Genomic DNA, 26350 nt, shown 5'->3' with positions numbered 1-26350 from the left:
TGTTCTTGCAGCAGTGTGTGTGTGTGTGTGTGTGTGTGTGTGTGTGTGTGTGTGTGTGTTTTAGCTAACTAAGACTGTCTTACACTGTCTGTTTCTGCTGCAGTGCCAGACTTGTCACTATCATAAATTGTACAGTTACTGGGACAACATACTGATCAGTTGTTGCAAATGATGCAAGCATTGTTAGCAGCAATAGCAGTGCCACAACCGCTGCCCCTGCCTGTCCAAGTGCAACCAACACAAAAAGTGGCTCAAGCCTGACTTTCAAGAGTTTGTGGAGCAAGACAAATACTGGGCAGAATATGTGGCCTAGCTTACTGCAAATTTCTACACCTACAATGACACAGATAACCAGCACATTTATCATTTCTTGTCCATGGTAGGCACAGAATTGTACAGGTTTGCTGTAAAACTTTTTACTAAGCTTTGTCCTGACGACCTAAACTGTCCGATCATTTTGAAGCACAAGTCCACATAGCAGCTACAAGGTATAAATTCTTTCAGCTCAAACAGCTGCCGGAAAAGTCATACAAATAATGGGTCACAGAACTACTTGGGTTGACAAGACAGTGTCAGTTTAAGGACTAATGTGCTTTATGTTATAGTGGTGTCACTCTTCATAATGCAATAACACGTAACATTTCTGATGCTCACATTTGAGACTTCATTCTCAAGCATCCAACACATACCTGAAGACAGTGTTGACTATAATTTAGTCATAGGACATAGTTGATGTCACTGAACGTAACTTGCAAGTTCTGCCCATTTCTATTGAAAAGAGTGAGGAAGTTTTCACTGCCCACACCATTCAGGTCAACCATCCTGACATCTCAGTTTCACATTAAAAGGCCTTTTTGTCGAGCCACAGTGCAGCCCACACAGATGTTGAAGTCTTGCCACGTTGTCAAGTGTCTGTGCTGGCAGGCTGAAGTCTTGCCACGTTGTCAAGTGTCTGTGCTGGCAGGCTAAGTGTCATCTGTGGCAAAGAAAGCCACGCACAAAGAGTGTGTCTGCAGCAATCTAGCGTAGGAAAGTTTTCTAACTCGACGTCAGATCTATTTCACATGATGTGTATGCTGTTTCTGCTGCACCTGTGCAAGCATATAATTTCTTAGCTCAATCTGACTGCCAAGACAAACCCCCTGAAGTAATAAACAGGCAATCAAACAAATTGTTCACTCACTTGCATGTCGTGAACACAAATGTGAAATTTACCTTAGGTACTGGAACAGTGGTTACACTGCTCAACCTGAAATGCGGGATGAATCCCATGCTTTGGTTTAGTGCTACTATTAATCTGTAATGCCTGTAAGTAACAGTAACTGGTTATTCTGGAAGCAAATGTGGTTGTTGTACAAGCAATCAAACACAAGTTTTTTAGCAAGTTTAATTAAAAGGGACAAATCAGAATTCAGTTCAATACTGGGCGTGAGATGAGCTGACATGGATAGTGTCATCGGCAGTTGCGAATGATTCTGGACTGATCTGAATCAGGTGTTGGCGGAGGGTCTCAGTGACTTACATGAGCACAAGGCAAAGGATCACAGCCCTGGAAGAGGCAAACAAAAATAACAACAGAATACCCATAGGAGGACACACCTCCACATTGGGAAGGTGAACTGTTCCTACCAGTACCTTCCAGTAAAGACAAAATAGTTTTGTCAGCAAATAACTACGGTAAAGCAGAAGGCATCAGTTATACAAAATCATAATTCTGAGATTCAAGTGCTAGGGAGTCCATAAGGACAAGTTAAAGTTCAGCATGTTCAGTTTTAGGGGGAAGATGGTGGCAAATGTCACAGTGGTCCAAAAAGGGTGGCAGGAATGCTATTGTTAGGACTTGGGAATTGTAGCTGTGAACGGGATGGATGGACATCAGTGTCGCTAGTCCAAATCTTGTAAATAAGCTTTGTGTTTTCTGCAAACAAAGCCAGAGTATGTGCGGTAACTTGCACATAGATTGCGCAATTTTATAAGAGTGAATTAAAATTTGATTTGGACTGTGACAATGGCAGAGGCATAGACAAATGTAGTTTACTTAGCAAAGCTTATTCTGTTCAACAATATGGATATGGTCAGACATGGAAAGTCAGCTGCTGCATTTGCTCGTGCTGCTGTACTTATGTGAACAATAAAAGATCAATGACAGCCTATTGGTTACGACTGCTATGAATGAGAATTGTGTGGCTTTAGTGGGGCAGACTTGTGTAGTTCTGTATCGTTCCTTTGGAAAAGACCCTGGAACTGTGTATGGAAGAGCTGCTTGGCAAGAAGAACACTATACTCATAAGGGCACAATAAGGATTAGACTAATTATGACAAGATTCAGCTGGTTGCAGGATTTGATGTGATTAAAGCAGAGTCTGCCGGCCAATGGGCACCCTCCTCAATTGTTCTTTTGAAGCCATCAGGTAAGTTGAGAGTTTGAGCAGATTCCGAAGTGACTGGTAATGTTCAAACTATGATTGATTCCTTCCCTTTAGCTCCTGGGAAGACTTACTGGACAGGTTGCTGAGGCCAAAATGCAGAAGTGGATGGAGTGCATGGATTCTCAGAGGCGGACACATCAGGTGAAGCAAAATCCTGTGATGATGGCTATGCAGTAGCTCTTCTGGTGACTTACCATCAATGGGCAAGGACCAGTATAATGATAAAAACACCTTGAGGGCCTACTCCCATAGGTGGGTTGGCTAATAACTGGTCTATCTGGGATTTGGAGATCCTGATAAACTGTTCTACCCCACCATTAAACTGGGGATGGAAAGGGCACTATGAGAATATGGTTGATACCATTAGTGAATTTTTACTTGAAAACTAGTATGTAAACTGACTCATTCCACACCATTTCAATACAAGAATCATTCAAATGAGCTACTACAGAACACGTAACTAACTGTTTCCTTTATGAGTAATCAAGAGGGGCATCAGTGCTCTGGATAGAGATGTGGTGCAGACATCTCGCTGTTGGTATTCTTGTGCAGCAATTTGTGAAAGTAGAAGAAAATCAAGATTCAAGCAGTGATTAAGTACTACTTAAAGAAATACACGAAAGAAAATGAAATTCATGCCAATTTTCAGAAAATGTTGAGAGACTCTGCTCCTTCATATTCAAGTGTTGTCAAGTGAACAAACATGTCCAAGTACAGCTGGAATAAGTTAGAAGATGCAACATGTAATGGTCAGCGAAGATGGGCAACTACCCCAGAAATTACTGCAAAAGTGTACAAAATAGTCAACTGAGAAATTCTGAAGCTGTAAGGATGTCATCTGTGTGGGCTGATCACAATTTAACAATGTAATTGGACATGGAAAATTATCTGCTAGATGGATATCATGATTCTTAATTCAGGATCAGAAGTGCATCAGAATAGAAATGTCCAAACAATGTCCGAATGGTTGACCTGTTTTCAGAGCAACCAGCAAGATATTTTGGTCTGGTTTGTGACCACATATGAAACTTGGGTCCACTAATATATGCAGAGACAAACCAACAGTCAAACCAGTAGTAAAATGTTGATTCACCACCACCAAAAAAATTAAGGCAATATCGTTGGCTGGAAAGGTCATGTCATTAATTTTATGGGCTGCAAAAGGGATTCTGTTGATAGATTATCTTCCCATAGGTCAAACAACTATGGGATGTTTGGCAAGGAAGAAAGTCATCTTTCACCATAACAAGTGTCATTTCCTCAGCAAAAATGCTTGAACTATGTTAAGAACTGTTGCAACAACCACCTTATATGCTCAAAACTTTCCTAAGTGGATAGAGATTCCCTTCAAACAAAGAACTGACAGATAAAACTGATGGGTATTTTGCAAGTATTAAGGAATCTAATTTTTCAAACAGGAGCAAGGCGTTATAAAATAACTGGACCAAGTGTATTATGTACAGAGGGACTACACTAAAAAGTTTCACTGGGCTAAGTCATTTCCTTTTGTTCCAATCTGAGAACTTTCCAAACTACCGTCGTACAATGAACATTGCTATTTGTCCAGCAGCGAACAGGAGTTTTCAATTTCTGATTCTATATAAAAGGGTAATTTATAGGAGGGCAATATTTTTGTTGCCAACTTTTTTTATTTAAGTGCAGGTGTACACCATTGTAAAAATGATTTTGTGCCAAACTTTTCATGAGCAGTATAACAGCATCACTTTGTGAAAAGCAATTCAGTAATAATAATACTTGAAAGACTGAATGACACAAAATTCTTACCTTTTGTGCCCTTGACCCTATCCCTTGTTCGGGGGCGGCCTTTCTTTTTAATTCGAGGACTGGTGTTTTTATTTTTCGTCATCAATTGAAGTCCCTGCTTTGATTGGTGTCCTTTCAGCAGAGCACGTTTTAATCTTCTTAGTGTGTGTTCTTTATCTGTTCTTTTCAATGTTTCACTATATTCAGCCACTGATTTTAGACCCAATCTGAAATATTTAGTTACTAGGGAAATATTTCAAATATTACATATAACAAAACTTTCTATTTCTACAAGTTTACTGAATAGTGTAGAGAGTCATGAGCTTATCATTCATTTTAAGTGATAAAATTCTGAATAGAATTTTTTGAAAAATTGCAATTGAAAATAATTTCACAATGGAAGAATATTAGCAAAAACACATATTAATATTCTAATAATTAAAAGTATGAAAGGAAAATCCAGTCAAGAAAATTACTAAAAAGCTACCAACACTAACCTTCAGGAGACAACTTACATAAACTGCTTATTGATACATATAAATGGAAAAGTGACATACTAGCTAGCTTTTGAAAGTAATAGTTCCTTTCTCAAGGAGGAGAGAGGTCTATGTCAGGGAAAACTGAAAGGAAGGATAGATCACTCAGACTCAAGGATTAGAGGCACCCTCCTGCTGTTAGAATGCAGATAGACCTCACTGAAATTGGGGACTGTGTGACTTCCATTTCTTCTCAATGTTCTACAACCTATCTCTCTCTCTCCTCCCAGAATCAGAAACTCTTAGTTCGAAAAGCTACTTAGTGTGTCATTTTTATATTTACACAAGTCTACAAGCAATGCCTATCATTTCATTTCCAATACACAAGTGTAAGCCAAAATTCTGTTTCATTATTTATTATAATTAAGAATGACATTCACAGCAAGTAACTTTTCAGGGTGTATACGTGGACAAGGAAAAAAAATTCCCGGATTTCCCGGTTAAAAATACACTTTCTCCCGGGTGAAAGCATGCGTTTTCCTTGTTAAGTGACAGTATATTTTCCCTTATCAATCCTTTGAATGGTTATGGTTTTATACAAGGGGGAGAATTTCCCAGCACTTTAGAAAACGAGACTCAGGGGAAAAGACACGTTTTGAAAATATCTTTGATGTGCAGCAACATGTACGCCGCGTATTTTCGTATTACAAAAGTATACATTGGAATTCCACCAAACACCACATGTTACTTTCCAAATCATTGCCGGTCAGGGTGGCCGAGCAGTTCTAGGTGCTACAGTCTGGAACCGCGCGACCGCTACGGTCGCAGGTTCGAATCCTGCCTCGGGCATGGATGTGTGTGATGTCCTTAGATTTAAGTAGTTCTAAGTTCTAGGGGACTGATGACCTCAGAAGTTAAGTCCAATAGTGCTCAGAGCCATTTGAACCATTTTGAACCGAATCATTGAAATCGAGATTCCGATGCGTGTTTGTAAGCCAGTCATAGCTCATGTCACGTGATCTCGCCAACCGATGGCAGCGGATATTCAGAGCATAGGACACGTCAGCCAACAGCAACATCACTGTTAAGTAGCACGAACACACAAACAGGGAAAGTTAATAGTTTAAATTAATATACATAGTGTTGCTACAATAAAAGCAAAGCTTTCACATATAATATTGGTCTCTAAGGTTAATAAGCTGCAAGAGAAGCTAAGCTTTCGTATATATTGTTGATCTTTTTTGCGTGTGTTATACTTAGAATACACCACACAAATGTGCCAGTAAAATTTTTAATAATGACATAAATGTCTGATCCTAAGGGTTCGAAATTCTTCTAAATGGCTTGTCATCAAAGAGTTGATTTTTAAATGAGAGTCAAACGCTCTGTGATTTAATAAATTCATGGTACATTCTCGCACGTACCTCAACTTACGTAAAAGGATATTTACTTTGAAAGTAATGCTTTTGAAACCACCATTCCCAATATTTTCCTGTGACTTGTTAGAAATAGGTTCGTTTCAGCAGTTGCCAGAGAGCACAGGTAACAGACGTAGGAAGCCCGTATGTACGTACGTGTAAAATATTAAAAGATCATACATTATGTCATAAAAGAAACAAGACATCAGAAGATACTCCAAGAGCATCGGAATTTAATGAACCACACTAAAATGTGCACATTTAAAGTGCATACTTAAAGTGCACATTCGTATGTCCAGATTCCCAATGAAGTAGACCTTGACCTGATATTAAGCTTTTCAGTGTGGTTTTCGGGATCTAAATTTTCTTGGGGCACCAGTACTGTATTATATCATGTTTGGTTCTTTATTGTGGCAAAATGCCATATGTGCTACAAGATGAAAACTTGCACTTGAAATGCAGCGAACAGTTGAAACTAGCCAGTACTGTGGAATTAAACATTTCGTTTCAAATACATTGACTGCCTCTGCAGGAAAAGTTTATAAAAGTCAAATTTCTTTAGCAAACAGACAAAAATAACTTCAGTGTTCTGCAAGGTGATAAATGCTTGACTGTCAGAAAACTGGAAATAAAATAGCATCTGAAACTAATGACATATTTCAGCCTTCCATAATTATGTGAATGCATTTTAATTCACTTGATAGCTCCCGGCCACAAATATCCGTTTTGTTTTCATTTGACATAAGAGTAAACAAGGGGGAAACAGCAAAATCACTAAAGTAAACACGGGTCACGTGAAGACTACCCATTATAACTCAAACTGCTCTGCGCATCAGCCCCAGATCTACGATAATTGAGAACTGGATCAATACTAAAAAAATCGAATTTTCAAAAATATGATCATCTTGTAGCGCATATCTTACTGAAAAGTCTGAAACATAAAACACATGTGTTCAAGAAAATGAGGGCATATTATTTGGTCTTAAGTGTGCCAAACTGCAGTGCGACGCCTCTTCGTAAAGCATTCTTCTACCGCACGTCACCGTATTTCACTCTGTGGAATTGAAACGTGTATATTTTGTAATGGATGCCATCAAACAATATTCAGGGCAGTGGAAATTTAAATGTCCTATGGTGCCTCTCCTGCTCCCAGTTGGCCAGTTTGACAGCCTGCCTCTTTTCTAAAAAAATCTCGCAATTAATAGCGGATGGGATTATTTGTAATCGGGAGAACAAGAACTCTTCAGAAAATTTGCACTCTTTATTGCCTATTAGCTAATAACTTGCTGTTTTGTGTGATATAAAATTAAATATAAGATACATAAAACCAATAAAGACAAGAGATAAGCAAGAAATTACACATTTCTTCAATCCTTAGCTCCTAGCATTTTTTCTCTCTCTAATCTTGCTACTGCTTTACATGGCATGCTTTCCTTTCTGCGAAAGAATCTATTAGCTCATTAAAATTTGTCAAATGTCTTGCTACATGAAAAATCGAAATGTCTTTATCTAATACTGAAAAAGCTGTTAACACAAATAATACCCAAGCAAGACATGTAGTTTCTCGGTCTGGTTACATCCATTTTGTCACTGTCTGCTAGATAAAACAAAATAGGCCTTTCTGATATTGCAGCAATTTTGTAACACACGCCAAATAAACAAGACTGTTTTGGCACAAATGGCCATTTTATAACAAGACAGAATATAATTCATGAAGTGCCAATATCAAATGCCTATTAGGCCTACTACAAGCAAAAAGCTTTCTGTTAGGAAATAGTTTCATATTTCATTCATACGCATCAGTTTCTCAAGCACGAGATCGAAAAGTAATATTACGAAATTTTTATATAAATTTGGAATCGTCTTATTCTTCCATAATTTGTGTGATGTCCCCATTTCTTCTCCTTCCTCGTTCTAACAAACAATCTTGTCATCACCAATTCTGTAGCTATTCCTGCCATCATCAAAATGTTTTCGCCGATTAACTTCAGATCAGAGATTTAGTTATCCCGCGATTATTTTCCGGTTAGGCGCTATTACGTGTTCGTACAACACGTTTCCCACGTTACTTCCAAAATAGAATTTAAGCGGCTGCTAGCCAGGGACTGTACAACTGGTTCTTACTAGTATCGCAATCAGGCCTAAAATTTTCTGTCAACATTTCATTTTCTGGGATACACCGAGAAGATAACATGTAATCTTTCTCACCAGCTATTCCTGTCAGTCGTGTATTTCCATTCTGGTAGTCTGAATTTATAGATTTCGCTAGTAATTATAACAACTCTGATCATTCACAAACCCAATCAACCACATAATCAGACAGCGATTGGCTTTCATCCATTCGGCTTTACTTCGCTCAGCTCATATAGCCCCGTCCCCTTTTGTCGACTGAAAGTTTATTTATAGATGCGACGAGGATTCTCCTGACAGACATTACACATTCAAAAATCATCTTATGATTCATTCAGAAATCAACTTAAAATGTGTTCAAAAATGTTCAAAAACTAACAGGGAAGTGTTTGAAAATCATATGAATAATCGATAGACAAACGTGCACTGGATGGTAGGTGCTTTGTGAAACAAGTTCTTTTCCTCAAGAATATGAATTTGGCACCCCCTTTTCCTGGTAGCATCTAGATGCTTGCTGCGACTGCTTGCATGGCCAACAGCCACATTCTTGTAGCCAGAAGCAGGAGAATCTACAACTCAAATACGACTCAACTGCGCATGCGCACGAGCTCATTCATAACTCTAAAACGAATCTAATGTAAACAGTTGTGACTTCACGCTCATCGGAGGCAATTTGTTTTTATGAAGCATTGCATAGTCTTCCTAAAGCCTTTGACATATTTTGCTGTTGGCAGACACTTGTATGAGCACTGTGTGTTGTTGTTGTATATGGAGCATTTCCTTTGAAATTTGTTTTTGTTTTTTTTCTCTTGTTTATGTTTTATTGTGAAGTATTATTTTGCAGTAGTGCGATACAGTAATATCCTTTGTTAGAGTATCGGTTCTTACCAGTCAAAATTACAAAAATTTAACTGAAAACTAAAACAATGAAAAATTCCCAGAATTCTAAAAAATTCCCGCGTTTTTCCCCGTTTTCTCCCGGATGAAAAAAGTTCCCAGATTTTTCCCGGATCTCCTGGTTGTCCAGGGTGCATACACCCTGCTTTTTGGCAATGAGTTTAGTGAATGTGAAACAGATACTAATTCATGAAATTTTAAACACGTTTATATTTTTATATTCATCTAACTCTACTATTTGTATCAACTATGAGCTATTACCATTAAACACATTGTTGTTATGGATTCTAAGGAAATGTCAACAGATGTTTAATTAGTCCATTGTGTAACATATGTCACAAAAACCTCACGAATCTAGAAACTACATATCATCATCAATTCCTGTCACTCTTGGCAGAATACCAGATAATGTCCAGCCAGGTAAAAGGTTTCCAGCTGAATCTGGTATCACTAATTTCCTATGCCTCTTACCTAACTCTTCTCTTGCAGGGATTACTTGGTATTCAGTTCTTTCTCTTATCTGATGCACACCAGTGCAAAGTGTCCTTCTGATTGATTTTAATTAATTACTTTTGTGTTTTTCCTAACCACCTCCATCTGTATTTTTTCGAGACAGGTTGTCTTCCACTGCACTTGATCAGAAACTATGATTGGGTCTACAAAGATTAAAACAATAATTAAAAAATATTCATTTAACCTGAAGGTGTTGGGAGATATGTTTGCTATACTTGGAAATGCTATACAGCAAATGAGAGGTCACAAGTTACTAGTAACAATTCTGATTTACATTCTGCTCAGGATCATATCTTGATTTAAAAAGTCAAGTCATTGCAATGATAAAAATTACATGTTGTTGTTGTTGTGGTCTTCAGTCCTGAGACTGGTTTGATGCAGCTCTCCATGCTTATGCTACTCTATCCTGTGCAAGCTTTTTCATCTCCCAGTACCTACTGCAACCTACATCCTTCTGAATCTGCTTAGTGTATTCATCTCTTGGTCTCCCTCTACGATTTTTACCCTCCACGCTGCCCTCCAATACTAAATTGGTGATCCCTTGATGCCTCAGAACATGTCCTACCAACCGATCCCTTCTTCTGGTCAAGTTGTGCCACAAACTTCTGTTCTCTCCAACCCTATTCAATACTTCCTCATTAGTTATGTGATCTACCCATCTAATCTTCAGCATTCTTCTGTAGCACCACATTTCGAAAGCTTCTATTCTCTTCTTGTCCAAACTATTTATCGTCCATGTTTCACTTCCATACATGGCTACACTCCATACGAATACTTTCAGAAATGACTTCCTGACACTTAAATCAATACTGGATGTTAACAAATTTCTCTTCTTCAGAAACGCTTTCCTTGCCATTGCCAGCCTACATTTTATATCCTCTCTATTTCGACCATCATCAGTTATTTTGCTCCCCAAATAGCAAAACTCCTTTACTACTTTAAGTGCCTCATTTCCTAATCTAATTCCCTCAGCATCACCCGACTTGATTAGACTACATTCCATTATCCTTGTTTTGCTTTTGTTGATGTTCATCTTATATCCTCCTTTCAAGACACTGTCCATTCCATTCAACTGCTCTTCCAAGTCCTTTGCTGTCTCTGACAGAATCACAATGTCATCGGCGAACCTCAAAGTTTTTATTTCTTCTCCATGAATTTTAATACCTACTCCTAATTTTTCTTTTGTTTCCTTTACTGCTTGCTCAATATACAGATTGAACAACATCGGGGAGAGGCTACAACCCTGTCTTACTCCCTTCCCAACCACTGCTTCCCTTTCATGTCCCTCGACTCTTATAACTGCCATCTGGTTTCTGTACAAATTGTAAATAGCCTTTCGCTCCCTGTATTTTACCCCTGCCACCTTTAGAATTTGAAAGAGAGTATTCCAGTCAACATTGTCAAAAGCTTTCTCTAAGTCTACAAATGCTAGAAACGTAGGTTTGCCTTTCCTTAATCTTTCTTCTAAGATAAGTCTTAAGGTCAGTATTGCCTCACGTGTTCCAGTGTTTCTACGGAATCCAAACTGATCTTCCCCGAGGTTGGCTTCTACTAGTTTTTCCATTCGTCTGTAAAGAATTCGTGTTAGTATTTTGCAGCTGTGACTTATTAAGCTGATAGTTCGGTAATTTTCACATCTGTCAACACCTGCTTTCTTTGGGATTGGAATTATTATATTCTTCTTGAAGTCTGAGGGTATTTCGCCTGTTTCATACATCTTGCTCACCAGATGGTAGAGTTTTGTCAGGACTGGCTCTCCCACGGCCGTCAGTAGTTCCAATGGAATATTGTCTACTCCGGGGGCCTTGTTTCGACTCAGGTCTTTCAGTGCTCTGTCAAACTCTTCACGCAGTATCATATCTCCCATTTCATCTTCATCTACATCCTCTTCCATTTCCATAATATTGTCCTCAAGTACATCGCCCTTGTATAGACCCTCTATATACTCCTTCCACCTTTCTGCTTTCCCTTCTTTGCTTAGAACTGGGTTTCCATCTGAGCTCTTGATATTCATACAAGTCGTTCTCTTATCTCCAAAGGTCTCTTTAATTTTCCTGTAGGCGGTATCTATCTTACCCCTAGTGAGATAGGCCTCTACATCTTTACATTTGTCCTCTAGCCATCCCTGCTTAGCCATTTTGCAAATCCTGTCGATCTCATTTTTGAGACGTTTGTATTCCTTTTTGCCTGTTTCACTTACTGCATTTTTATATTTTCTCCTTTCATCAATTAAATTCAGTATTTCTTCTGTTACCCAAGGATTTCTACTAGCCCTTGTCTTTTTACCTACTTGATCCTCTGCTGCCTTCACTACTTCATCCCTCAAAGCTACCCATTCTTCTTCTACTGTATTTATTTCCCCCATTCCTGTCAATTGCTCCCTTATGCTCTCCCTGAATCTCTGTACAACCTCTGGTTCTTTTAGTTTATCCAGGTCCCATCTCCTTAAATTCCCACCTTTTTGCAGTTTCTTCAGTTTTAATCTACAGGTCATAACCAATAGATTGTGGTCAGAGTCCACATCTGCCCCTGGAAATGTCTTACAATTTAAAACCTGGTTCCTAAATCTCTGTCTTACCATTATATAATCTATCTGATACCTTTTAGTATCTCCAGGGTTCTTCCATGTATACAACCTTCTTTCATGATTCTTAAACCAAGTGTTAGTTATGATTATGTTGTGCTCTGTGCAAAATTCTACAAGGCGGCTTCCTCTTTCATTTCTGTCCCCCAATCCATATTCACCTACTATGTTTCCTTCTCTCCCTTTTCCTACACTCGAATTCCAGTCACCCATGACTATTAAATTTTCGTCTCCCTTCACAGTCTGAATAATTTCTTTTATTTCATCATACATTTCTTCAATTTCTTCGTCATCTGCAGAGCTAGTTGGCATATAAACTTGTACTACTGTAGTAGGTGTGGGCTTCATATCTATCTTGGCCACAATAATGCGTTCACTATGGTGTTTGTAGTAGCTTACCCGCATTCCTATTTTCCTATTCATTATTAAACCTACTCCTGCATTACCCCTATTTGATTTTGTGTTTATAACCCTGTAGTCACCTGACCAGAAGTCTTGTTCCTCCTGCCACCGAACTTCACTAATTCCCACTATATCTAACTTCAACCTACCCATTTCCATTTTTAAATTTTCTAACCTACCTGCCCGATTAAGGGATCTGACATTCCACGCTCCGATCCGTAGAACGCCAGTTTTCTTTCTCCTGATAACGACATCCTCTTGAGTAGTCCCCGCCCGGAGATCCGAATGGGGGACTATTTTACCTCCGGAGTATTTTACCCAAGAGGACGCCATCATCATGTAATCATACAGAAAAGCTGCATGCCCTCGGGAAAAATTACGGCTGTAGTTTCCCCTTGCTTTCAGCCGTTCGCAGTACCAGCACAGCAAGGCCGTTTTGGTTATTGTTACAAGGCCAGATCAGTCAATCATCCAGACTGTTGCCCTTGCAACTACTGAAAAGGCTGCTGCCCCTCTTCAGGAACCACACATTTGTCTGGCCTCTCAACAGATACCCCTCCATTGTGGTTGCACCTACATATTGGAGGCTAATATGCACCACATGTGTAATGGATGTGATACTACTTCTGTAGTAATCAGTACACTCACATAATTGCCAATTCTGGTAGATGAACATCAACTGTGTAACGTAATCAGAAAAGTAAGCTTGTTCTGGAAAGTTGCAACACATTCACTTATAATGTAAGGCACTGATTTGCAGTTGTTTGAAGTGTGAACAGAAAAACACATTGTGTTTTACAAATAATATATACTGCCTACCTGTAACCCTAGCCACTGAAATAGTCTAAAGGGGAGTTCATTGTAACTGTATCTCTGTGGCTTCATCCGAAGCTCTGAGAGTTCCTCCTCACTATGGGATTTATGTAATATTATGAGTGATATAATTCATAAACACATAATTATTTATAGTTGACTGAAGTATTTTAATAATATGTGATGCAATGAGATGATCGAATACTACAACTTTCTATTTATTTCACTACAACTTCTAAAGAACCATTATTTAATAATAAACTCTCAATATAAGATCTTTAATACTGAATTATCATTGGATTTTAGTATAGAAGTTTTTTCCATTGGTATCAGAGTACAGGATTTATCTTGAAAGTACCTTGTTCATGTTACAAATTTTAGCAACTTCCAACATTAATTATTACCCCAATTTAATTTTTTTACATTATTCATTTTAATTTTTACTTCTTGTCTCCCTTGGAACAATAAATAAAAGGATTGTCATGGAGCCTTTACATTATCTCATTTAACTTCAGAAAATAAGAATTACATTGTCATTGTAATTCAAAACTTGAAATGATTGTATGTAGGTAAGTAAGCTATAAGTCACACATTCTAATTCAAATTTAGATTTCATCTCAAGGCTCTAAACAATAGTGACAAATACCTTCCAGCAGCAGAATAATCATCCATGATGTTTTGTGAATCAGTTAGATACTTTTCACTCTTCTTATTTTGTTGGATATTATGACCCTTATGATGTATTATCCACCTAATAGCATCATTATCAGGATCTTTGTACACTGGTGAATTGAATCTGAATGATGTCTTCTGGTACCTTACTTCAGGGTGAAAGCTTTTTCTTTGGCCAGCTTCATGAATAACAACTGGTTTGTGCTGCCCACCAAAAATCCTTCCTTGAGGGATTTGAGGTTGTTGCTGATCCACTTCTGATGACACGTTAATCTGCATCCACAAAAAAATTTGATATTTTTAAACCTGACAGTGAAAAACAAGACACTATCAAACAGGTTTATGTTCTTTTATCAATTATGACAAGCTATTTATGCTATTACTCTACAGTCACAAATACATTTTATGTAAAATGAGCGCCAGAGTGTTACCAAACTGCAACCATTAATCTTTTAGTCATAAACACATTACCCTATAGAGGGTGATTCAGCTGCCCATACCCATGGGTTTTATGTCTTTAAATACCACATGCAAGATTTTCATATTCTCTCGCATGCTAAGAGCCAACTGTTAGTTCAATAGAAAAAAATTAACAGGATCTCTTTGTAGGAAATTTAATGCAGTTAAATTTTGTACTGGGATATGTTTCTACTGGAGTTTGTAGTTTTCAAATTATTCAAGAAAAATGTATGAAAGTGATCTCCAAATGAGTTTTTCTTAAAGAACTCAAAAACCGTGGGCTCCAGCAAAAATGTATCCTGGTACAAAATTTAACTGTACATTAAATTTCCTTCCAAAGTGTCTGGTAATTTTTTGTGTAGGACTAAAATTTTGCACATTGCTAGGGAGAGAATATGAAAATCTCATGTGTGGGTTTTGAAGGAGCGTGCTGCATAAAACCTATCATCAGGGGCAGCCGAATCACTCTGTATACAGTTGAAAGCAGCACTTTTAATGAAGTAACATTAAATCATGTGCAATTACAGTTATTTGCTGTTTCATTTGCTGGTATCCTGACTCAAATAGTGAATGCTGCTACTCAGAAATTTGCAAGAAAGAATTTATATTAGATTATAAAGTTCCATGCAAAGCAGAATTTTCTTCTGATTTTGAAATATTCGCTAAAGCTCTGGCAAGAACAGACTCTGTGCAGTGGACTTCTTTATTGGATTCTAATGTAATGAATGTGCCCACACCCAGCAGCAGCCTGCGAACTCCTCTCTACATCACATTGTTCAAAAACACTGCTTCAATGGTTTCTGTTACTCTATAGCTGTTTTACTTTGCATGCATCCGTTGAGTGCCCTCAGCATAAAGCAGAATGCCACCAATGTTGCCATAAAGAGAATATTGCAGAGGTGTGGCAAAGTGCTGCAAGTGTCAGGCGACATACTTTGCCATTTCAGAATAGTAATATTACAGACAGTGTAGTAATATTACAGACAGTGATCAGGTACTAGCACATATGAAGATACTGTTACATGGAGATTACAGGAAGTGCCATTGATATTTCTCTTTAACACTGGGGCATTAGTCTTGATCATAAACTAATCCACATATTTAAGTATTGGTGTTTCACCACTGGAGAATGTGTAATCAAAATTATGGACATATGGCTGACATATGATCCCACTGTTACGCTAAATGCAACTTCCCAACAGATGTAATCAAGTTATACAGACAGTGTCTTTCCTGGTGGATGCAGACCTGTCTGAGGAAAACATTTTTGGATGGGATGCATACCCTGCACTTGAGTTCTCAATTCAGTATTTGGTGCATTCTACAGTTGGTGTCATGTGAAGCAGTAGACTCCAACCACTCTCAATTTGAACCATTGTTTGAGCAGGGGTTAATGAAGTCTTTGAACTTTCACACCTACATAGAACTGACAGCTTTGGTGGGCCACAGTTCTTTGAAGTGCATCAAATTCTGCTGTCACTCTGGGATGGAGTTACGTACTCATTGTCATGCCCCAATGAGCTCTTTTCTAGATTATCTGTAAAGGGGGGGGGGGGGGGGGGACGTTTTTGAAATTTAATCTTGTAGAAGATTATTTTCAGCTTCCATTAGATGATGATTCCAGAAAAGTTTTGATGTTGAATATACACTTTGGCCTCTACAAATACAGTAGATTACATTTGGAGTCATTAGTATGCTGGCCAAATTTCAAAGGTTTTTGGAACAGGTCATTACAGGAATTACTACTGTGTAAATTACTTCTGTGACATTTTGGTAACATGATTTACTAATGAAGAACATTTACATAATATGTGTATCATTTTCAAAACCCTTGCCAACAAAACCTTCAAGTGTAATTTTCCCAAATTTTCTTTTTTTCAGCCATTTGTTATGTACCTCAACTATGTTCTTTGTAAAGAGTACCTTCAGCCTATTCAAGAGTATGTTGTAGCAATATATAAAATGCCAGGACAAAAGTCAGTGAAATACCTCACTTGGTTCTCTTTTATTGGTTGGATGCTTTTCAGAAGGACTTTCAAACCTTGAAACAATGCATTCAGTCGGCAACCTGTTTAATCATATACTAGTCTCACTTATCATTAATTTTGGCTGTGGTTGCCTCATTGCATGGCATTGGAGCAGTCCCATCTCATAAGATTGTCAGTGATACTGAAAAACCTACAGTGCTTATGCCCAAAACATTAAATCAGGCCCAGGAACATATGTCCAAATAGAAAAACTGGCATCAGTTACCACTTTGTGTTTTTTTCCTTTTTTTTGTATGGGTCTAAGTTTCATTTAATTACAGGTCATGAGCCCTTTGTATCACTGTCAGGCCCAAGGTCATCAAATGGATTGGCAGGCTTTGTATTTATCAAACTACCAGTACTTTATGCACTCTGTGCACTAAACATTTAAATGTTCTCATGGGCCCAAAGCCAGAATTCAACAGGCAAGAAACAATCTGTTTCCAGATGGACACCTAAACAGAGCAATTCATGGAAGACTTTTCATCGATTCTAAAGATACTGCAGCAGCATCCAGGCATTATCCACTTCTCCAGCAGATCCTCTGTACAGGATGGCCCACCAAGTTGTTGGCCACAGCACCTCTGGCGTCCACCGCTTCTTCATCTGATGACATGAACTTCAAATTCATCAGTACATCCTGCTAACATGTGAAGATGACAATTGCTGGGTGGTGGTCCTGACATCCCTGCAGTGAGTGTTGCAGTTACTCAACCATCACATAAAGGGATCACTGGGATGAAGCAGCTGGCCTGCCAATATGTCTACTGACCATGCATGACTGGTGGCACGACAAGCGTTGTCCATCACTGTGCAGCCTGCAATGCACATCAGCTGGGTCTCTCTCAGTCTTATTCTCCAAAGCTGACACCTGGTCAGTCACAGGACCACATCCAAGTGGATTTTGCTGATCCCTTCCTTGGAACAATATGGTTAATTATGATAGAGTCTTTCTCTCATTTTTCTTGTGCCACCAGGTTGCAGCAGACGATAACATCAATGATGGTATGCGACCTTGAAATAATTTTCGCACCCACATTTCGGTTACAGGCAATAGATCACAGTTTATGGCATCTCTGTTCTGGAAATCATGCACTCACTACAGCATTAGGCATTTGATGATCAAGCTTTCAATGGCTTCATAGAACATTTCATTTTCACTTTTAAAATGCAAATTGCAAAAGCTATAGCATCAGCTGATGCTAACTAGTTCTGGTAACAACTCCTTGTGGGATGCTGTGCAGATGCTGCAAAAAGCTTTGGTTCTAGCATGCCTGACAGATATTTCCACCATGCAGGGAGCACCACAATAGTGTCAGCCAACATACTTGGCTGTTCAACAGTTTACCAGCGAAAACAGGCAACTGGTCCTTACACTTCTCCTACTACAAGGGACCCCCATGAAACTCAATCTGGCTTCTCCATCTCTGCCAGTACCAGCACTGGCACAATCTGATTCTGAAGTTCCCATGACACTCCTTGAGCCACTACTTTGTTTCACCTTCATCATCTGGGAATCCCAGAACTGACCACATAGTCTTCCTCAAACAATTGGCCACTGCCTCTTTGCCATCTGTGATGCGACTCAGCATCTCTGCTATATGGTGAGTAGCAACTCTCCTTCTAATAATATTGTTACATTCCTTCCTCGATTTTCCATTGTTTGAGAATCAGTAATCACTCATAGGTCACATCAGTACACAGCATGACAGGTTTGGAAGATTAGTGATTTCCAAAATAAGATAATACAGAACTTTTGCATAGCTTTATTCAATATATATTCCCTTGAGCACCCAAATGTCTACAGAAGCCCATCAAGAAAAAAAATTACCTGTACACTCTATTATCAATACCTATTGCAGTGTCATTAATAATTGACCTCAACAAATCAACAGTCGACCCAGAGATCCTGCACACCCAAGCACCTTCATCAGGAAGAAGCAGTAAGCCACGTCTCCTATAGTTGGAAGGCACCATTGCCACATCATGTTCTTCAAATACTGCCACACAGGAGCAGAGCGGCCAGTTGTTTCCTGTATACAATTTGTGCCTACAGTTCCATCTTGAATGCAGTCACCCACTGAAGTTTTATTTCCACCACCAGAGAACAGTGTCCATCCCTCAGTTAAGCCTAGTTGAGTCTTAAATGTACAGTGTGTTGAATGCCATCAACAGATATGTATTCATTGTAACTGCAGTAAACATTCACAGTTCATAATCAACAGACAGGTAATTTAATGCAGCTTGTATCTACAGCTGCCTCTTGTGTATTTGAACAGGAAGTCACTCAGGTGCCTAATTAATTCCTCGCATGTTCACACAGCCACAACAGTGGAGAACTAAACATAAGTGTATTTTTTGCATCACTAAAGGATACTGTAATTTGACTGTTCATTTAACTGACTGTTTTATCTGCTCACTTGTATGTGAGTTCAAAGCATAATGGTTGTTGCAAATGCTGCAAGGATTGTTAGCAGCAATAGTAGTGCCACAACCGTTGCCCCTGCCTATCCAAGTGCAACCAATACAACAAGTGGCTCAAGCCTGAATTTTAAGAGTTTGTGGAGCAAGGCAAAGACCAGGCAGAATATGTGGCCCAGCTTACTGCATATTTCTACACCTGCAATGACACAGATAACCAGCACATTTATCATTTCTTGTCCTCAGGAGGCACAGAACTGTACAGATTTGCTTTAAAACTTTTTTTAAGCTTTGTCCTGATGACATAAACTGTCAGATCATTTTGAAGCATAGGTCCATGTGGCACCCACAAGGTATAAATTCTTTCAGATCAAACAGCTGCTGTAACAGTCAGACAAACAATGGGTCACAGACCTGCTTGGGTCGACAAGACAGTGTCAGTTTAAGGGCTCATGTGGTTTACATTATACTTGTATCATGCTTTATAATGCAGTTTTGCTGATCCCTTCCTTGGAACAATATGGTTAATTATGGTGGACTCTTTCTTTCACTTTCCTTGTGCCACCAGGTTGCAGCAGATGATAACATCAATGATGGTATGGGACCTCGACATAATTTTCGCCATCAGACAAGCACCTCACACCTCGGTTAAAGGCAATAGATCTCACTTTATGGTATCTCTGTTCGGAAAATCCTGCACTCACTACAGCATTAAGCAGTTAATGATCACCCTTTCAATGGCTTAACAGAACATTTCATTTTCACTTTTAAAATACAAATTGCAGAACCCAGAACCGACCACATAGCCTTCCTCAATTCAAGGACGGCAAGGGCTGAGGGGGGGAGGGGGGGGGGAATCTCGTACCCCTCTGGAGATGGAAGACAGAGAACAGTCAATATGTGTCATTACATCTACAGCTGGGTGTTGCAACAAGAAAAACACAGAATATTTGGCCAGCCAATCCTGTGAGACCACCTAACTTGTTAATTTAAGTCTGAATGGCCACAAGCTCATTCTCATTTCTGCAAGTTGGACTCCACCATGTTCTGATTTTAACTGATGCTTCCCTAGATGATATTACATTTATGGACTATGCCAGACAATGAACCCACACTGCTCTTACAGTTATGCAATTCAATTAAGCATGCAGAAGAAAGTTACACTTCAGTGGTTACCAAATACTGTACTTATTCTGCCAGACAAACAAACTATTGTGTTGGTTTCCTCCAGCTTTTGTCAATATCTCAGACCTGCATTACTACTGATGACTTGCTTGCATTCAGTTTAACTTACAAGCACATTGAATTAGTTGTGAAAATACTTTTCATTTTCTTGTGGCTGAGGACACTTATTTTACTGAGAACTTACAGTCTTTTGATTCATGTTGCAGTGTACTTATGTGACTTTTAACAGTCGCCATAGATAGGTGAGTCACAAAATTTCAGAGAATTCACTCTATGCCCTGTTATGAGAACTATTTTGATGAAGTTATTATAAATATCACCACAAACATTACTTAATTTGAAAATTGCAGCTTTTAAAATTTAATTTGTGTAAGTGCTGTTTTTCAAGTGAGTACCTTCAGCAGCTGTTTAATAAATGCTTTATTGTGTGATTGATTTCAGTCAAGATCATTATCCAGCACCTGTTATAAACATGTAAAACATGAACATTTCAGATGAAAAGAATGTTTGAAAATTGTAGTACAAATATAAGCAATGCTTGCAGGTTTTTGTTAACTGCAAGAGTTACATATACATAAAAAATACAATGTCAGAAAATTGTGTTTATAAATAATGTTTAGTTATACAGAGGTAGATACTTTTAGAGTCAGTATAGTGACCCATACAGATCCACACCTGAGATCGAGGCACACAGTCGTAATCCGCACAACCGAAGTCGGCAGACACAGCTAAAAGTTTGACAACTATCAGAGGCTGTCACTCATGGATGTGCATGCAGCCCCTTGTCCCTACTGACTGCCCAAAAGCGGTTTAGTGAGCTAACTCAGCTTCATGTTTACCTCTCCCACATGTTATCGGGCTGTTACTGTGAGCCACTCTGTGGTTAGTGTACCCATTATAATAAGTTGTTTTCTAGACTTAACAAAGTTTGTTGTGTCCATCATCATGTGGTGTTCTCTTGTGGGATTAGAACACTCAATTAGACAGCTATCAATGAAATACAAAAAATTAAATGGCAAAGCATCATGAGCACCTGTCAGCTTAAAACCTGTAAATGTGCTAGATTTCTTTCCAATCAATTGGCTCTCATGACCATTATTACCCCTATAACAAAGTATCATGAAAATTTTCAGTATATTTTTGTGGTTTGAGTCATTCATTCAAAGAATTTGGTTGTTAATCCTGTATTTATGGAGAAGAATATTAATGAAAAATGTAATCTGTTCTCTAATGAATTTGTGCCACTGTTTGAAACTGTATTTCCAAAAATAATCTTGAGAAACAATCCTCCAGCTGCAAAACTGAAACCATGGGTTACTAAAGGGATCAGAATTTCCTATAGAACAAAAAGAAATGTATATGAATCCCTAAGGCTGTCTAATGATCCCATCAAAAAGGATGACTATAGATTGTACTGTAATATTTTAAAAATCCAAAACTACTTACACACATCAAAAAAACTTTTGCATCACGTCGGTTCTGAGAGTTCCGGAACCTGTACAGAAAACTGGAATAGAGGTCAACATAAACATCATTTCTGCTCTTGTTGTTGCTCATGAAAACCACACATTGCATGTTGTATCACCATGCAGCGAGACCTTCAGAGGTGGTGATCCAGATTGCTGTACACACCAGTATCTCTGATACCCAATAGCACGCCCTCTTGCACTGATGCATCCTTGTACTCGTTGTGGCATACAATCCACAAGTTCATCAAGGCACTGTTGGTCCAGATTGTCCCTCTCCTCAACGGCGATTCAGCGTAGATTCCTCAGAGTGGATGGTGGGTTATGTCATCCATAATCGGCCCTTTTCAATCTATCCCTGGGATGTTCAATAGGGTTCATGTCTGGAGAACATGCTGGCCACTCTAGTCGAGCGATGTAGTTATCCTGAAGGAAGTCATTCACAAGATGTGCACAATGGGGGCACAAACTGTTGTCCATGAAGATGAATGCCTCGCGAATATGCTGCCGAAATGGTTGCACTATCGGTCGGAGGATGGCATTCACGTATCGTACAGCCATTACAGTGCCTTCCATGACCACCAGCGGTGTATGTCATCCCCACATAATACCCTCCCCCCCCCCCCCCCCAAAAAAAAAAAAATCAGGGAACCTCCACCCTGCTGCATACACTGGACAGTGTGTATAAGGCGTTAAGCCTGACTGGGTTACCTCCAAACATGTCTCCGATGATTGTCTGGTTGAAGGTATATGCGACACTCATCGGTGAAGAGAATGTGATGTCAATCCTGAGCGGTCCATTCGGCATGTTGTTAGGCCTATCTGTACCTCGCTGCAAGGTGTTGTGGTTGCAAAGATGTGCCTCACCATGGACGTTAGGAGTGAAGTTGCGCATCATGAAGCCTATTGCGCACAGTTTGAGTCGAAACATGACATCCTGTGGCTGCATGAAAAGCATTATTCGACATGGTGGAGGTGCTGTCAGCATTTCTCCGAGCCATAATCTGGAGGTAGTGGTCATCCACTGCAGTAGTAGCCTTCGGGCGGCCTGAGCGAGGCATATCATCGACAGTTCCTGTCTCTCTGTATCTCCTCCACATCTGAACAACATCGCTTTGGTTCACTCTGAGACGCCTGGACACTTCCCTTGTTGAGAGCTCTTCCTGGCACAAAGTAACAATGTGGACACGATCGAACTGCGGTATTGACCGTCTAGGCTTGGTTGAACTCCAGACAACATCTGCCGTTGACCTCCTTCCTGGAGGAGTGACTGGAACTGATTGGCTATCGGACCCCCTCTGTCCAACAGGTGCTGCTCATGCATGGTTGTTTACACCTTTGGGTGGGTTTAGTGACATCTCTGAACAGTCAAAGGGACTATATCTGTGATACAATATCCACAGTCAATGTCTACCTTCAGGAGTTCTGGGAACTGGAATGACGCAAAACTTTTTGTGATGTGTGTACATAACATGTGAAATTGACAATATTTTAAAAAGGGTAATAAAAAAATCAAAAACGATGTACATAACATCTGAAACTGACAGCTCAAACAACAAATCAAAAACTATCTGGTAAGTTATAAAAAGGGAGAGTGGTAGAAAAGTAGAGTACATGACTCACATTGAATTAATTCAGGATGTAAATACTATCAAAAATACTGAGAAAGTTGCTAATATCTTCAATAAACATTTTTTAACAGCTGAAAAAAAATTGATTGTGTAGGCTCAGTGGGTGATGTGACAGCCATTCTGCGTAAAGCTAACAGTGCCAGAGTTTGCCAGATGCAGGTAACACCCTTAACAATTAATGAGATCAATAAGACAATCAGAGAGATGAAGTCAAAAACCTCTTGTGGGGTTGATAATATTTCAACTAAGATACTTAAGCACTGTCATGGCTATATAAACACAGTCTTGTGTCACATTTTTAATGAGTTCCTAAAACAAGGTATTGTTCCAAAACTACTTTTCAAGAAAGATGAAAAAACTGATGTAACAAACTACTGCTCAATATCACTGCTAACAAGTTTTTCAAAGGTCCTAGACAAACTGGTACACAGGAGAATTGTTAATCAACTGAACTGCCATAGGATTCTCAGTCAATGTCAGTTTGGTTTCCGGCAAGGCCTATTAATTGATGATGCTATTCCCTCTTTCACCATTCAAATTCTCAATTCTCTTAACAGAAAATTGGCACCAATTTGAATCCTACGTGACCTATCCAAAGCTTTTGACTATGTCAACCATGAAATTCTGCTAAATAAAGAAGACTACTAGCGGTAAATGGAATAATGTGGACATGGATTAAATCCTAACTTACAGATGGGAAACAAAGGGTAATAATTACTGACAGTAATTGAATCCCAGCTTTGTCCAAGTGGGGCGCAGTCAACACTTGAGAGTGCCTCAAGGCTCGGTACTGGGACCCTTACTGTTTCTTACATTTGTAAATGACCTCCCACACTGCACCACGTCAGTGAGCAAGTTCACCCTATTCGCTGACGATACTTTCCTTCTAGTTGATAAAGCAACAGGGAACAACCAGGAAACATCTGAAAACAATGCATTTGATGACATTCTGAAATTGTTTAACTGTAATGGATTCTGTCTGAATCTCAAAAAAACTAATTATGTACTGTTTCAGATGGCATATAAAGAACCGGAGGATATAAATACAGAATGTAATGGACAACAAATAAAGCAAGTCGACTAAGTTCCTGGTTGTGTACATAGACTGCAAACAAAATTTGTCCAACCATATCCTAGATCTAGAAAAAAGGCTACATTCTGCAACATTTGCCTTAAGCATAATTGCATCACTCACACATAAGGAGGCCATAACAGCTGCTTACTTTGGATATTTCCATGCACTTTTGTCTTATGGAATCATCTTACGGAATCATCTTTTGGAGCAACCAGCCATTGGCAAAGAGAAGTTTTTACTGTTCAGAGGAGAGCTATATGTAACATGAGTGGTGTGCAACCAAGGCACTCATGCAGGAATCTGTTAAGGAAACTACAGGTATGTACAGTGATATCTCAGTACATATACTCCATTGTATGTTTCATTAATAAAAACTATTCTCTCTTCAAAACCAATAGTGAATATCATGGTCACAACACAAGATCAAAAGAGGACTTTCATAGTAACCAGTCAAACTATACTCTTGTACAGAAAGGAGTAAATTATACAGGCATCAAAATTTACAATGCTGTATCCAGTGTCATCTAAATCTTGCTCCTGAAACACCAAAGTTCAAGAGCAAACTGAAGGAATACTTAATAAAATAGTCATTCTATTCAATTAGTGAATTTTTTAGTGCACAGCAGCAAGTTTTTATTATACAACTGGGTTAGCCATGCAATGCTGTAATGTTATATTGTTGCTCAAATACTTTGATATTGTTAATCTGAATGTGTAAACATAAGTGTTAATTCTGATATATGCTATATGTTTTTATTTCTTCTAGTGTCACATGTTGTTTCTATGAGTCTTGTCATGAATTAATTATATTGTGTGCTGCTCTATTGTTAACGTTGTAAAAACAGGGTGTATACCCGGACAAGAAAATAAAATTCCCGAATTTTTCCCGCATTTCCCAGTTAAAAATACATTTTGTCCAGGGTGAAAACACGCTTTTTCCATGTTAAGTGACAGTGTACTTTTCCTAGGAACAGTAAAACTTATCAATCCTTTGAATGGTTATGGTTTTATATAGCGGCTTAGAATTTCCTTGATATTGACCTCCATCTGTCCAACGGCCAGCTTCACAAATCCGTCCACATCAAACCCACCCACATTATGACAGCTGCCACCCATTCCATATCAAATGATCCCTTCCCTACAGCCTAGGTCTTCGTGGCAAACGAACCTGCTCCAGTCTGGAATCCCTGAACCATTACACCAACAACCTGAAAACAGCTTTTGCATCCCGCAACTACCCTCCCAACCTGGTACAGAAGCAAATAACCAGAGCCACTTCCTCATCCCCTCAAACCCAAAGCTCCCACAGAAGAACCCCAAAAGTGCCCCACTTGTGACAGGATACTTTCCGGGACTGGATCAGACTCTGAATGTGGCTCTCCAGCAGGGACATGACTTCCTCAAATCCTGCCCTGAAATGAGATCCATCCTTCATGAAATCCTCCCCACTCCACCAAGAGTGTCTTTCTGCCATCCACTTAACCTTTGTAATCTCTTGGTTCATCCCTATGAAATCCCCAAACCACCTTCCCTACCCTCTGGCTCCTACCCTTGTAACTGCCCCCAGTGTAAAACCTGTCGCAGGCAGCCTCCCACCACCACCTACTCAAGTCCTGTAACCCGGAAGGTGTAAATGATAAAAGGCAGAGCCACATATGAAAGCACCAATGTGATTTACCAACTGACCTGCCTACACTGTGAAGCTTTCTATGTGGGAATGACCAGCAACAAACTGACCATTCGCATGAACCGACACAGGCAGACAGTGTTTGTTGGTAATGAGGATCACCCTGTGGCTAAACATGCATGGGAACTTTCCCTTCAATATATCCTCTCTTCCCATTACCCACCAGGCCTCAACCTCTGCTAATTTCAAGTTGCCGCCGCTCATACCTCACCTGTCACTCAACAACATCTTTGCCTCTGTACTTCCGCCCTGACTGACATCTCTGCCCAGACTCTTTGCCTTTACATATGTCTGATTGTGT

General features: G+C 39.2%; 1 pseudogene; it reads right to left on the bottom strand.

Annotated features, from left to right (window-relative positions):
* LOC124803181 overlaps positions 1-26350 on the bottom strand; it is a 343599-nt pseudogene that overhangs the window by 121840 nt on the left and 195409 nt on the right.

This window comes from Schistocerca piceifrons, chromosome 6 (genome assembly GCF_021461385.2).
Source record: "Schistocerca piceifrons isolate TAMUIC-IGC-003096 chromosome 6, iqSchPice1.1, whole genome shotgun sequence".
NCBI lineage: Eukaryota > Metazoa > Arthropoda > Insecta > Orthoptera > Acrididae > Schistocerca > Schistocerca piceifrons.
Note: the sequence above shows the minus strand (reverse complement) of the source record. Positions and strands in the feature narration are given on the sequence as shown.